The sequence below is a fragment of the Thalassophryne amazonica genome, chromosome 16, assembly GCF_902500255.1.
Source record: "Thalassophryne amazonica chromosome 16, fThaAma1.1, whole genome shotgun sequence".
Classification (NCBI taxonomy): Eukaryota; Metazoa; Chordata; class Actinopteri; order Batrachoidiformes; family Batrachoididae; genus Thalassophryne; species Thalassophryne amazonica.
Window position 1 is genome coordinate 77,145,386 of NC_047118.1, and position 13,697 is coordinate 77,159,082.

The 13,697-nt window shown below is 41.1% G+C and overlaps 1 protein-coding gene across 1 annotated transcript in view; it reads left to right on the top strand.

Annotated features, from left to right (window-relative positions):
• stx1b (syntaxin 1B) overlaps nt 1-13,697 on the top strand; it is a 199,516-nt gene that overhangs the window by 149,787 nt on the left and 36,032 nt on the right. The window lies entirely within an intron of this gene.

The window sequence follows — 13,697 nt, forward strand, 5'->3', positions numbered from 1 at the left end:
CCACTGGTGCATAAAAAGTGTAAAAAAAAAACAAAATAGCGTCCTTCTGGTGGAGTGAAGGCTGGCACGCTCTCCAGCGCCCAAAAGGATCGAAGCCCGGCGCTCCTGGACCCACTACCACCGCCAAACACCCCCCAGGTGGACACTACAAACCGACTCTCTGCGAAGCATAGAAGAGGTGAGGTAAGTTAGCAGTTACAACTAATATCCTTCAAAGACACACACTATCAGCAACACATACAGGTCTGTATTTTAAGCTTTATGCAATAAGCAGCTTCTCACAACAGGTGGAGGACCACTGTCCGCATGCCACAGCAGTGAGAAGCGAGCTGCACAATCCTCATCACAATTCAAGTATACTGCGTAACAAAATACCAAGTTACTATCAACAATTAGTCAAACACTTAATCACCTTTGATGTGTGCTGACAGCATGTGTCCCTCACCCTTCCTTGCTTCACGGGCTCGATGTGTCAAACCCAGGCGCGGTCCTCAGCGTCTCACAAACGAACATCACAAGGTCGAGTTCCCGGCAGTTCTGCTTGAATCACACATGACTTAAATGCAGAACGCCATCCAATTATCTGCTTCAGCTGAAAGTCTTTAAGGTTGCATGTGAGCACCATTCACAGGTGCTACACATGATGTTGATGAGGGTGAAGGATTCTTCAGCCAGCACCTTCTCCACAGACAAATCAGTTCTCATGCCACCTGGAGAGCAAAGAAAAGAAAAGAACACCAAAATATCCAGCCACACCCCCCAACACACAACACCCTGTGGTTTTGCAAGTTCTCCCACTTATAAATCATGGAGGGGTCTGAAATTTTCATCTTAGGTGCATGTCCACTGTGAGAGACATACTCTAAAAAAACAAAAAATCCGGAAATCACAATGTATGATTTTTTTAAATAATTTATTTGTATGTTACTGCTGCAAATAAGTATGTGAAAATCAATGTTAAAATTTGGTACAGTAGCCTTTGTTTGCAGTTACAGAGGTCAAACGTTTCCTGTAGTTTTTCACCAGGTTTGCACACACTGCAGCAGGGATTTTGGTCCACTCCACCATACAGATCTTCTCTAGATCGTTCAGGTTTGGAGTTTCAGCTCCCTCCAAAGATTTTCTATTGAGTTCAGGTCTGGAGACTGGCCAGGCCACTCCAGGACCTTGAAATGCTTCTTATGAAGCCCCTCCTTAGTTGCCCTGGCTGTGTGTTTGGGGTCATTGTCATGCTGGAAGACCCAGCCATGACCCATCTTCAATGCTCTTACTGAGGGAAGGAGGTTGTTTCCAAAAATCTTGCAATACATGACCCCATCCATTCTCCCTTCAATACGGTGCAGTCGTCCTGTCCCCTTTGCAGAAGAGCACCCCCAGAGTATGATGTTTCCACCCCCATGCTTCATGGTTGGGATGGTTTTCTTGGGGTTGTTCTCATCCTCTAAACATGGTAAGTGGAGTTGATTCCAAAAAGCTCTATTCTGGTCTCATCTGACCACATGACCTTCTCCCACGCCTCCTCTGGATCATCCAGATGGTCACTGGTGAACTTCAAACGGGCCTGGACATGTGCTGGCTTGAGCAGGGGGACCTTGGTGCCCTGCAGATTTTAAACCATGACAGCATCATGTGTTGCTAATGTAATCTTTGTGATTGTGGTCCCAGCTCTCTTCAGGTCATTGACCAGGTCCTCCTGTGTAGTTCTGAGCTTTCTCAGAATTATCCTTAAATCAAATCAAGTCTGTCTCCCTGATCTGAATTGGGAGCTGGTTCCACAGGAGAGGAGCCTGAAAGCTGAAGGCTCTGCCTCCCATTCTACTCTTACAAACCCTAGGAACTACAAGTAAGCCTGCAGTCTGAGAGTGAAGCGCTCTATTGGGGTGATATGGTACTATGAGGTCCCTAAGATATAGATGGGGACCTGATTATTCAAAACCTTATAAGTAAGAAAAATAATTTTAAATCTATTCTAGAATTAACAGGAGCCAATGAAGAGAGGCCAATATGGGTGAGATATGCTCTCTCCTTCTAGTCCCTGTCAGTACTCTAGCTGCCAGCATTTTGAATTAACTGAAGGCTTTTCAGGGAACTTTTAGGACAACCTGATAATAATGAATTCCAATAGTCCAGCTAGAGGAAATAAAGCATGAATTAGTTTTTCAGCATCACTCTGAGACAAGACCTTCTAATTTTAGAATATGCGTAAATGCAAAAAAAGCAGTCCTACATATTTGTTAATATGCGCATTGAATGACATATCCTGAACAAAAATGACTCCATGATTTCTCACAGTAGTACTAGAGGTCAGGGTAATGCCATCCAGAGTAAGGATCTGGTTAGACACCATGTTTCTAAGATTTGTGGGGCCAAGTACAATAACTCAGTTTTATCTGAGTTAAAAGCAGGAAATTAGAGGTCATCCATGTCTTTATGTCTGTAAGACAATCCTGCAGTTTAGCTAATTGGTGTTGGTCCTCTGCTTCCTGGATAGATAAAGTTGGGTATCATCTGCGTAACAAATGAAAATTTAAGCAATGCCGTCTAATATACTGCCTAAGGGAAGCATGTATAAAGTGAATAAATTGGTCCTAGCACAGAACCTGTGGACACTCCCATAATTAACCTTAGTCTGTGAAGAAGATTCCCCTTTACATGAACAAATTGTAAATCTATTAGATAAATATGATTCAAACCACCCGCAGCGCAGTGCCTTTAATACCTATGGCATGCTCTAATCTCTGTAATAAAATATTTATGGTCAACAGTATCAAAAGCAGCACTGAGGTCTAACAGAACAAGCACAGAGATGAGTCCACTGTCTGAGGCCATAAGAAGATCATTTGTAACCTTCACTAATGCTGTTTCTGTACTATGATGAATTCTAAAACCTGACTGAAACTCTTCAAAGAGACCATTCCTCTGCAGATGTTAGCTGTTTTATAACTACCCTTTCAAGAATTTTGAGAGAAAAGGAAGGTGGAGATTGGCCTATAATTAGCTAAGATAGCTGGGTCAAGTGATGGCTTTTTAAGTAATGGTTTAATTACTGCCACCTTAAAAGCCTGTGGTACATAGCCAACTAATAAAGATAGATTGACATATTTAAGATCGAAGCATTAAATAATGGTAGGGCTCCTTGAGCAGCCTGGTAGGAATGGGGGTCGAATAGACATGTTGATGGTTTGGATGAAGTAACTAATGAAAATAACTCAGACAGAACATTCGGAGAGAAAGAGTCCAACCAAATACCAGCATCACTGAAAGCAGCCAAGATAACGATACGTCTTTGGGTAGGTTATGAGTAATTTTTTCTCTAATAGTTAAAATTTTATTAGCAAAGAAAGTCATGAAGTCATTACTAGTTAAAGTTAAAGGAATACTCGGCTCAATAGAGCTCTGACTCTTTGTCAGCCTGGCTACAGTGCTGAAAAGAAACCTGGGGTTGTTCTTATTTTCTTCAATTAGTGATGAGTAGTAAGATGTTCCTAGCTTACGGAGGCTTTTTATAGAGCAACAGACTCTTTTTCCAGGCTAAGTGAAGATCTTCTAAATTAGTGAGACGCCATTTCCTCTCCAACTTACGGGTATATCTGCTTAAGCTGCAATGTTTGAGTTATACCACGGAGTCAGGCACTTCTGATTTAAAGCTCTCTTTTTCAGAGGAGCACAGCATCCAAGTTGTCTTCATGAGGATGTAAAACTATTGACGAGGATACTCTATCTCACTTACAGAGTTTAGGTAGCTACTCTGCACTGTGTGGTATATGGCATTAGAGAACATAAAGAAGTGAATCATATCCTTAAACTAGTTTGCAGCGCTTTCTGAAAGAACTTCTAGTGTAATGAAACTTATTCCCCACTGCTGGGTAGTCCATCAGAGTAAATCTAAATGTTATTAAGAATGATCAGACAAAGGGAGTTTTCAGGGAATACTGTTAAGTCTTCAATTTCCATACCATAAGTCAAAACAAGATCTAAGATGGATAAAGTGGTGGGTGGACTCATTTACATTTTGAGCAAAGCTAACTGCCAATTTTTGATTGATTAATAAGCTGGAATGGAAGATTGCTGCTAATCCTCCGCCTCGGCCCATGCTACGAGCATTCTGGCAGTTAGTGTGACTCAGGGGTGTTGACTCATTTAAACTAACATATTCATCCTGCTGTAACCAGGTTTCTGTAAGGCAGAATAAATCAATATGTTGATCAATTATTATATCATTTACTAACAGGGACTTAGAAGAGAGAGACCTAATGTTTAATAGACCACATTTAACTGTTTTAGGTCTGTGGTGCAGTTGAAGGTGCTAGATTATTTTTTTTTTTGAATTTTTTATGCTTAAATAGATTTTTGCTGGTTATTGGTGGGTCTGGGAGCAGGCACCGTCTCTACGGGGATGGGGTAATGAGGGGATGGCAGGGGGAGAGAAGCTGCAGAGAGGTGTGTAAGACTACAACTCTGCTTCCTGGTCCCAACCCTGGTCCCAACCCTGGGTATATATTATATATACCTGGTCCCAGGTATATATAATATATACCTGGGACCAGGTATATATTGTGTGTGTGTGGGTGTGTGTGTGTTGTGTGTGTGTGTGGTGTGTGTGTGTGTGTGTGTGTGTGTGTTGTGTGTAAGGATTAAACAACGAGAAGCCATGCATTATACGGTTTGAATGCATGACGCAAAATGCATTCAAACCGTATAATGCACGGCTTCGAGTTGTTTAATCCGCTTTTACCATGGTCCCACACAGTAAGCTAACACACAAATATTTATTTAGTTAACAACAACTTGATAAAAATGTGTAAGTATTTGGGACTACGAGGTCTATTAGAAAAGTATCCGACCTTATTATTTTTTTCAAAAACCATATGGATTTGAATCACGTGTGATTACATCAGACATGCTTGAACCCTCGTGGGCATGCGAGAGTTTTTTTCACGCCTGTCGGTTACGTCATTCGCCTGTGGGCAGTCTCTGAGTGAGGAGTCACCCACCCTCTCGTCGATTTTTTCATTGTTTAGGAATGGCTCAGAGACTGCTGCTTTGTTTGATCAAAGTTTTTTCAAAACTGTAAGGCACAACTGAGTGGACACCATTCGATAAATTCAGCTGGTTTTCGGTAAAAATTTTAACGGCTGATGAGAGATTTTGGTCTGGTAGTGTCGCCGTAAGGACGGCCCACGGCACCTGACAGCGATCTGTGCTTCGAGGCGGCAGCGTCTCGCCGTTTCAAGTTGAAAACTTCCACATTTCAGGCTCTGTTGACCCAGTAAGTCATCAGAGAACAGAGAACTTTCAGAAGAAGTCGGCATGAGGAGTTTATTCGGACATTTTGTAATGAAAGAAAGTGCGGGCAGAGTGGCATGTCGGGCCGGACCCGACCGCGGGGGTCGCGACAGGAAAAACACCTTCGTTGGAAACCTTAACGGGCAAGTTGGAACATGCCCAAGCTGTTAAACAATTTCTCAGTTACTCACTTGTTGAAAGCCATCAAAAGCCGCCTGAATTTTACAAATGGTTTTCAATACGGAGGTGTTTTTCCTGTCGCGGCGCACACAGATTCACAGAGTCGTCACGGAAACGACTCAGCGAATTTGCACGCACGTCTTTCATTAAAAAATGTCCTTAAACAGTGGAATGTCCGCATAAAGTCCTCATGCCGGCCTCTTCTGAATCTTCTCTGTTCTCTCACGACATCCTGGGTCAACAGAGCCTTAAATTAGGATGTTTTTAGGTCGAAACAAGCCGACGACGGTGCCTGGAAGCACTGCATGACGTCCCGCTCCGTGGGAAGTCCTTACAGCGACAGAAACACCCCATAATCTCTCATCAGCCGTTAAACTTTTCACCAAAAACCAGCTGAATTTCTCGAATAGTGTCCACTTGGATATTCCTCACAGGTCCAGAAAAAAGTTTGATAAAGCAACGCGCGCCGTCTCGAGCAGCGTGTGAAACAAAGGAATTCAGCCAAGAGGGCGGGACCATATCTCACTCAAGGCCTGCCCACAGGGAAATGACGTCACCGACACGCGTGAAAAAACTCACGCATGCGCAGGAGGGTTCAAGCATGATTGGTGTAATCGCATGTCATTCAAATCCATATAGTTTTTTTTTTTTTTATAAAACTGCCGGTTAGTTTTATAAGATACCTCGTATTTTATACCAGTCTCAAGACATTTTGCCTCCAATGCGTTTACCGTGTCTGCGGGCTCTCGCCGCAGCGGGCCACTCACACCGTCCCCCTCTCTGCTGTGTCGAGCTGCGACCAGCTGGCAACAGGTCCAGAAATACGTTTGCTGTTTTGATGCGGAGCGCTCCAACAGCCCACAAGGATAGAACCGTTCTTCTTTCCCGTCTTCAATCTTGTCCAGTTCGTCTGATGTTAAATCTTTACGCCGTTGCTTTTGCTGTTCTTCTCGTCTGCTGTCCTCCTCTTTCCATTCCTCAAACGTTTTATTTTGTCCAAAAATATTAAAATTCACTTGGAAATCCATGTTTTATCGCGTTTCTGTCATTCACCTGTCAAAACACAGCTGATCTGGGCCAACTGATTTGCGCGTTGCTATGGTGACGACCAGAGCGGAGTGATTATAACACTGACTTAACTCGACACTTACCGGCCACTTTTTTAGGTACACCTTGCTATTACCAGGTTAGTTAGACGTTCTTTTTGCCTTTAGAACTGCCTTAAGTCTTCATGGCATAGAATCAACAAGGTTTTTGGAAACATTCGTCAGACCTGTTGGTCCATATTGACATGATGGCATCACGCAGTCGCCCATTCATCCATTCTGCCCCTTCTCCTCTGACATCAACAAGGCATTTTCATCCACCCAGCTGCCTCTCAGTGAGGACGTTCTCTTTTTTGGACCATTCTCTGAAAACCCTACAGATGGTGACGCATGTGAAAATCCCAATTGATCAGCAGTTTCTGAAATACTCAAACCAGCCTGTCTGGCACCAACAACCGTGCCACATTCAAAGTTACTTAAATCCCCTTTCTTCCCCATTCTGATGCTCAGTTTGAACTTCAGGAAGTCATCTTCACCACTTCTAGATGCCTGAATGCATTGAGAGTCTGCCGTGTGATTTGCTGATTAACTATTTGTATTAACAAGCAATTGAACAGGTGTACCTAATAAAGTGGCTGGTGAGTGTACAATGCATTCATTTCTTTAATCTCAATTAATCGCACTTTGATCCTTTTTGTTTTGACAGCACTGACTTGGTCTGTAAATAAAGACTGTTTTTGGGAGCAACAACTAGTGTGGATAGGTATTAAAGACACTGCGCTGCGGTGGTTTGAATCATATTTGTCTAATAGATTACAATTTGTTCATGTAAATGGGGAATCTTCTTCACAGACTAAAGTTAATTATGGAGTTCCACAAGGTTCTGTGCTAGGACCAATTTTATTCACTTTATACATGCTTCCCTTAGGCAGTATTATTAGACGGTATTGCTTAAATTTTCATTGTTACGCAGATGATACCCAGCTTTATCTATCCATGAAGCCAGAGGACACACACCAATTAGCTAAACTGCAGGATTGTCTTACAGACATAAAGACATGGATCAATCAATCAATCAATCAACTTTTTTCTTGTATAGCGCCAAATCACAACAAACAGTTGCCCCAAGGCGCTCCACATTGCAAGGCAAGGCCATACAATAATTATGAAACACAGTCTACGTCTAAAGCAACATAACCAAGGGATGGTCCAGGGTCACCCGATCCAGCCCTAACTATAAGCCTTAGCGAAAAGGAAAGTTTTAAGCCTAATCTTAAAAGTAGAGAGGGTATCTGTCTCCCTGATCTGAATTGGGAGCTGGTTCCACAGGAGAGGAGCCTGAAAGCTGAAGGCTCTGCCTCCCATTCTACTCTTACAAACCCTAGGAACTACAAGTAAGCCCGCAGTCTGAGAGCGAAGCGCTCTAATGGGGTAATATGGTACTATGAGGTCCCTAAGATAAGATGGGACCTGATTATTCAAAACCTTATAAGTAAGAAGAAGAATTTTAAATTCTATTCTAGCATTAACAGGAAGCCAATGAAGGGAGGCCAACACGGGTGAGATATGCTCTCTCCTGCTAGTCCCCGTCAGTACTCTAGCTGCAGCATTCTGAACCAACTGAAGGCTTTTTAGGGAACTTTTAGGACAACCTGATAATAATGAATTACAATAGTCCAGCCTAGAGGAAACAAATGCATGAATTAGTTTTTCAGCATCACTCTGAGACAAGACCTTTCTGATTTTAGAGATATTGCGTAAATGCAAAAAGGCAGTCCTACATATTTGTTTAATATGCGCTTTGAATGACATATCCTGATCAAAAATAACTCCAAGATTTCTCACAGTATTACTAGAGATCAGGGAAATGCCATCCAGAGTAACGATCTGGTTAGACACCATGCTTCTAAGATTTGTGGGGCCAAGTACAATAACTTCAGTTTTATCTGAGTTTAAAAGCAGGAAATTAGAGGTCATCCATGTCTTTATGTCTGTAAGACAATCCTGCAGTTTAGCTAATTGGTGCGTATCCTCTGGCTTCATGGATAGATAAAGCTGGGTATCATCTGCGTAACAATGAAAATTTAAGCAATACCGTCTAATAATACTGCCCAAGGGAAGCATGTATAAAGTGAATAAAATTGGTCCTAGCACAGAACCTTGTGGAACTCCATAATTAACTTTAGTCTGTGAAGAAGATTCCCCATTTACATGAACAAACTGTAATCTATTAGACAAATATGATTCAAACCACCGCAGCGCAATGCCTTTAATACCTATGACATGCTCTAATCTCTGTAATAAAATTTTATGGTCAACAGTAGCAAAAGCAGCACTGAGGTCCAACAGAACAAGCACAGAGATAAGTCCACTGTCCGAAGCCATAAGAAGATCATTTGTAACCTTCACTAATGCTGTTTCTGTACTATGATGAATTCTAAAACCTGACTGAAACTCTTCAAATAGACCATTCCTCTGCAGGTGATCAGTTAGCTGTTTTACAACTACCCTCTCAAGAATCTTTGAGAGAAAAGGAAGGTTGGAGATTGGCCTATAATTAGCTAAGATAGCTGGGTCAAGTGATGGCTTTTTAAGTAATGGTTTAATTACTGCCACCTTAAAGGCCTGTGGTACATAACCAACTAACAAAGATAGATTGATCATATTTAAGATTGAAGCATTAAATAATGGTAGGACTTCCTTGAGCAGCCTGGCAGGAATGGGGTCTAATAAGCATGTTGATGGTTTGGATGAAGTAACTAATGAAAATAACTCAGACAGAACAATCGGAGAGAAAGAGTCTAACCAAATACCGGCATCACTGAAAGCAGCCAAAGATAACGATACATCTTTGGGATGGTTATGAGTAATTTTTTCTCTAATAGTCAAAATTTTGTTAGCAAAGAAAGTCATGAAGTCATTACTAGTTAAAGTTAATGGAATACTCAGCTCAATAGAGCTCTGACTCTTTGTCAGCCTGGCTACAGTGCTGAAAGAAACCTGGGGTTGTTCTTATTTTCTTCAATTAGTGATGAGTAGAAAGATGTCCTAGCTTCACGAAGGGCTTTCTTATAGAGCAACAAACTCTTTTCCAGGCTAAGTGAAGATCTTCTAATAGTGAGACGCCATTTCCTCTCCAACTTACGGGTTATCTGCTTTAAGCTACGAGTTTGTGAGTTATACCACGGAGTCAGACACTTCTGATTTAAAGCTCTCTTTTTCAGAGGAGCTACAGCATCCAAAGTTGTCTTCAATGAGGATGTAAAAACTATTGACAAGATACTCTAACTCCCTTACAGAGTTTAGGTAGCTACTCTGCTCTGTGTTGGTATATGACATTAGAGAACATAAAGAAGGAATCATATCCTTAAACCTAGTTACAGCGCTTTCTGAAAGACTTCTAGTGTAATGAAACTTATTCCCCACTGCAGGGTAGTCCATCAGGGTAAATGTAAATGTTATTAAAAATGATCAGACAAAAGGGAGTTTTCAGGGAATACTGTTAAGTCTTCTATTTCCATACCATAAGTCAGAACAAGATCTAAAATATGATTAAAGTGGTGGGTGGACTCATTTACTTTTTGAGCAAAGCCGATAGAGTCTAATAATAGATTAAATGCAGTGTTGAGGCTGTCATTCTCAGCATCTGTGTGGATGTTAAAATCGCCCACTATAATTATCTTATCTGAGCTAAGCACTAAGTCAGACAAAAGGTCTGAAAATTCACAGAGAAACTCACAGTAACGACCAGGTGGACGATAGATAATAACAAATAAAACTGGTTTTTGGGACTTCCAATTTAGAGGACATGGATGACCTCTAATTTCCTGCTTTTAAACTCAGATAAAACTGAAGTTATTGTACTTGGCCCCACAAATCTTAGAAACATGGTGTCTAACCAGATCCTTACTCTGGATGGCATTACCCTGACCTCTAGTAATACTGTGAGAAATCTTGGAGTCATTTTTGATCAGGATATGTCATTCAAAGCGCATATTAAACAAATATGTAGGACTGCTTTTTTGCATTTACGCAATATCTCTAAAATCAGAAAGGTCTTGTCTCAGAGTGATGCTGAAAAACTAATTCATGCATTTATTTCCTCTAGGCTGGACTATTGTAATTCATTATTATCAGGTTGTCCTAAAAGTTCCCTAAAAAGCCTTCAGTTAATTCAAAATGCTGCAGCTAGAGTACTGACGGGGACTAGAAGGAGAGAGTATATCTCACCCATATTGGCCTCTCTTCATTGGCTTCCTGTTAATTCTAGAATAGAATTTAAAATTATTCTTCTTACTTATAAGGTTTTGAATAATCAGGTCCCATCTTATTTTAGGGACCTCGTAGTACCATATCACCCCAATAGAGCGCTTCGCTCTCAGACTGCAGGCTTACTTGTAGTTCCTAGGGTTTGTAAGAGTAGAATGGGAGGCAGAGCCTTCAGCTTTCAGGCTCCTCTCCTGTGGAACCAGCTCCCAATTCAGATCAGGGAGACAGACACCCTCTCTACTTTTAAGATTAGGCTTAAAACTTTCCTTTTTGCTAAAGCTTATAGTTAGGGCTGGATCAGGTGACCCTGAACCATCCCTTAGTTATGCTGCTATAGACGTAGACTGCTGGGGGGTTCCCATGATGCACTGTTTCTTTCTCTTTTTGCTCTGTATGCACCACTCTGCATTTAATCATTAGTGATCGATCTCTGCTCCCCTCCACAGCATGTCTTTTTCCTGGTTCTCTCCCTCAGCCCCAACCAGTCCCAGCAGAAGACTGAGCCTGGTTCTGCTGGAGGTTTCTTCCTGTTAAAAGGGAGTTTTTCCTTCCCACTGTAGCCAAGTGCTTGCTCACAGGGGGTCGTTTTGACCGTTGGGGTTTTACATAATTATTGTATGGCCTTGCCTTACAATATAAAGCGCCTTGGGGCAACTGTTTGTTGTGATTTGGCGCTATATAAAAAAATTGATTGATTGACTGATGTCCGATCGGAGTCTCTGCTAGTAGAATCTCCAATTCTACCAAATTGCAGACTCTACTTTGACATATATATCTTTTTATTCACTACCTATTATTCATATTAGGTAGAGCATAGAGGGGAAATGAGCCAATGGAAGTGTGTTTATTGTTCAATAGGGAATCAGTACTCACTTTTTTTACACTCCTTCTGTGAAAACACTCTGCAGACTAGTGGTTTGTTGTCTGTCAACAGACTTTAAAGCAGATCATGGAAACTTGGCTGGAACGGATCCTGGCTTCAACAATTAGCTTCAGGTCGTCTTTCTTTTTACTAAAATTCCAAACTCTGCAGTGACTTACCATCAATCCTCTGAAGTGACAGCAACACACACAATGCTGTTCTTAAATCAGCCATCAGTGTCTTCAGTATTTGTAATGATTGTGCTAATAATAGATGATCCTTCAAAAACATGAACAAAGACCGACAATCCGAGTGTGGTTTGCTCCAATATTATCAGTTATCAAGTTGTTCACCAATGAATATGGCTTTATACACCCTGAAGAAAACCATACAACCATACCTATAAATGATAAATGTTGTATGGTTTTCTGAAGGGTGTAAAAAGCCATATTCATTGGTGAACACCTTGATAACGATTTTATCATATACAGTGGTCCCTCGTTTATCGCGGGAGTTACGTTCTAAAAATAACCCGCGATAGGCGAAATCCGCGAAGTAGTCAGAGTTATTATTTACAATTATTATAGATGTTTTAAGGCTGTAAAACCCCTCACTACACACTTTATACACTTTTCTCAAACAGCCATTAACATTTTCTCACTTTTCTCTCCTGTGTAAACACTCAAAGTTCAAACCTTAGTAGAAAAAAATAGAAAGTTTTTCTATAAATAATTATGATGGCTTTTAGAACTAACAAATTTAATTTTAACGATCAACCTACGAGGTTGGACACATAAGAAATTATTAGTAGTGACTTACCAGTATTTCACAGTTCCTCTGACCGCGCCTCTTCGTCGTGGCGCCACTCCGCTGTCCGGATTGGCTGATTACTCGGGTGGTATGAAAAAATTACCCGTCCGCGAAAAGGGTGTATTACTATTTATTCATTAGTGTTTTATCCAATCATATTGGCGTATCATTTATAGGTATATGATATCCAGTGATACGTTTTCTACAAGTTTGAGGCATGAATATAGTCCACACAATTCAGAATGACTTTACTATTGTGTTCATCCACAAAGGAGAGAAGGGTTAAACATGAGGTGAAGCTCCACCCACACTCTCACGAGCGCCACTAGCTTAGCTTATGGCAAGCTAAAAGTGGACGTGCTTGTTTTGGCCGAACTTCTATACAGTTTTTGTATATTCTGTGTTAGTACGTGACAGCGGCCAACATTCATGATGAATTCCTGTGCAAAAAGTAGTTCCCAGATAATTGTGATATTTGGCACAAGAACTTGTTTATCTTGTGTGTTTTTACGCCTAAATGATCGTAAGTCAATTACTCACACTCATCCAGCAGCATCTTCTCATGTCAACAAATTCAGCACCATTTTGCAAACAACATTTTGCGGACACTGGGTGAGGCAAAAGTAGTCCGGCAAGCTCAATCTGTGGGCGAGATATCCCACAATGCCAAAATAGCAGAGATGTCGCTCCAACGAGAGCGACACACTGAGCAGGGTGAGCTCCACCTCCTCTATGAAGCATTTCCTGGTTATGAAGAGATGATATATATATATATATATATATATATATATATATATATATATATATATATATATATATATATATATATATAGGTATAAAATAAAAACTTTCTAAAATATGAACAATATAGACGGATTTGTTTAAGAATAACATTTTTACAGGATATATTTGACTAGAGTTTTTTGTTCCCTGAGGCCAGACTTAAAGGTGTTTTTTTTCCCCTATGCAAAAGGAGTGTCTGCTGCACGAGGACGGGAACTGAAACAAACTCAACTGCAGTGAGGCAAGAAATGATAAATAACAGTTTTATTGTAATTGTGCTGATGATGTGATGAGGCGGAGACCAGGAGGTGAAGACATTGGAGGACAGGTTGCAGGTGCAGGAAGTCAGGTGGGCCAGTGGAGCTGGTGGTGGCTGCACAAAAAGACAAAAATGAGAATAACCAAACAAATCCAAACACGGGAAAAACAGACAAAGTAGGACGCTGCTGGTTGATGCAGAT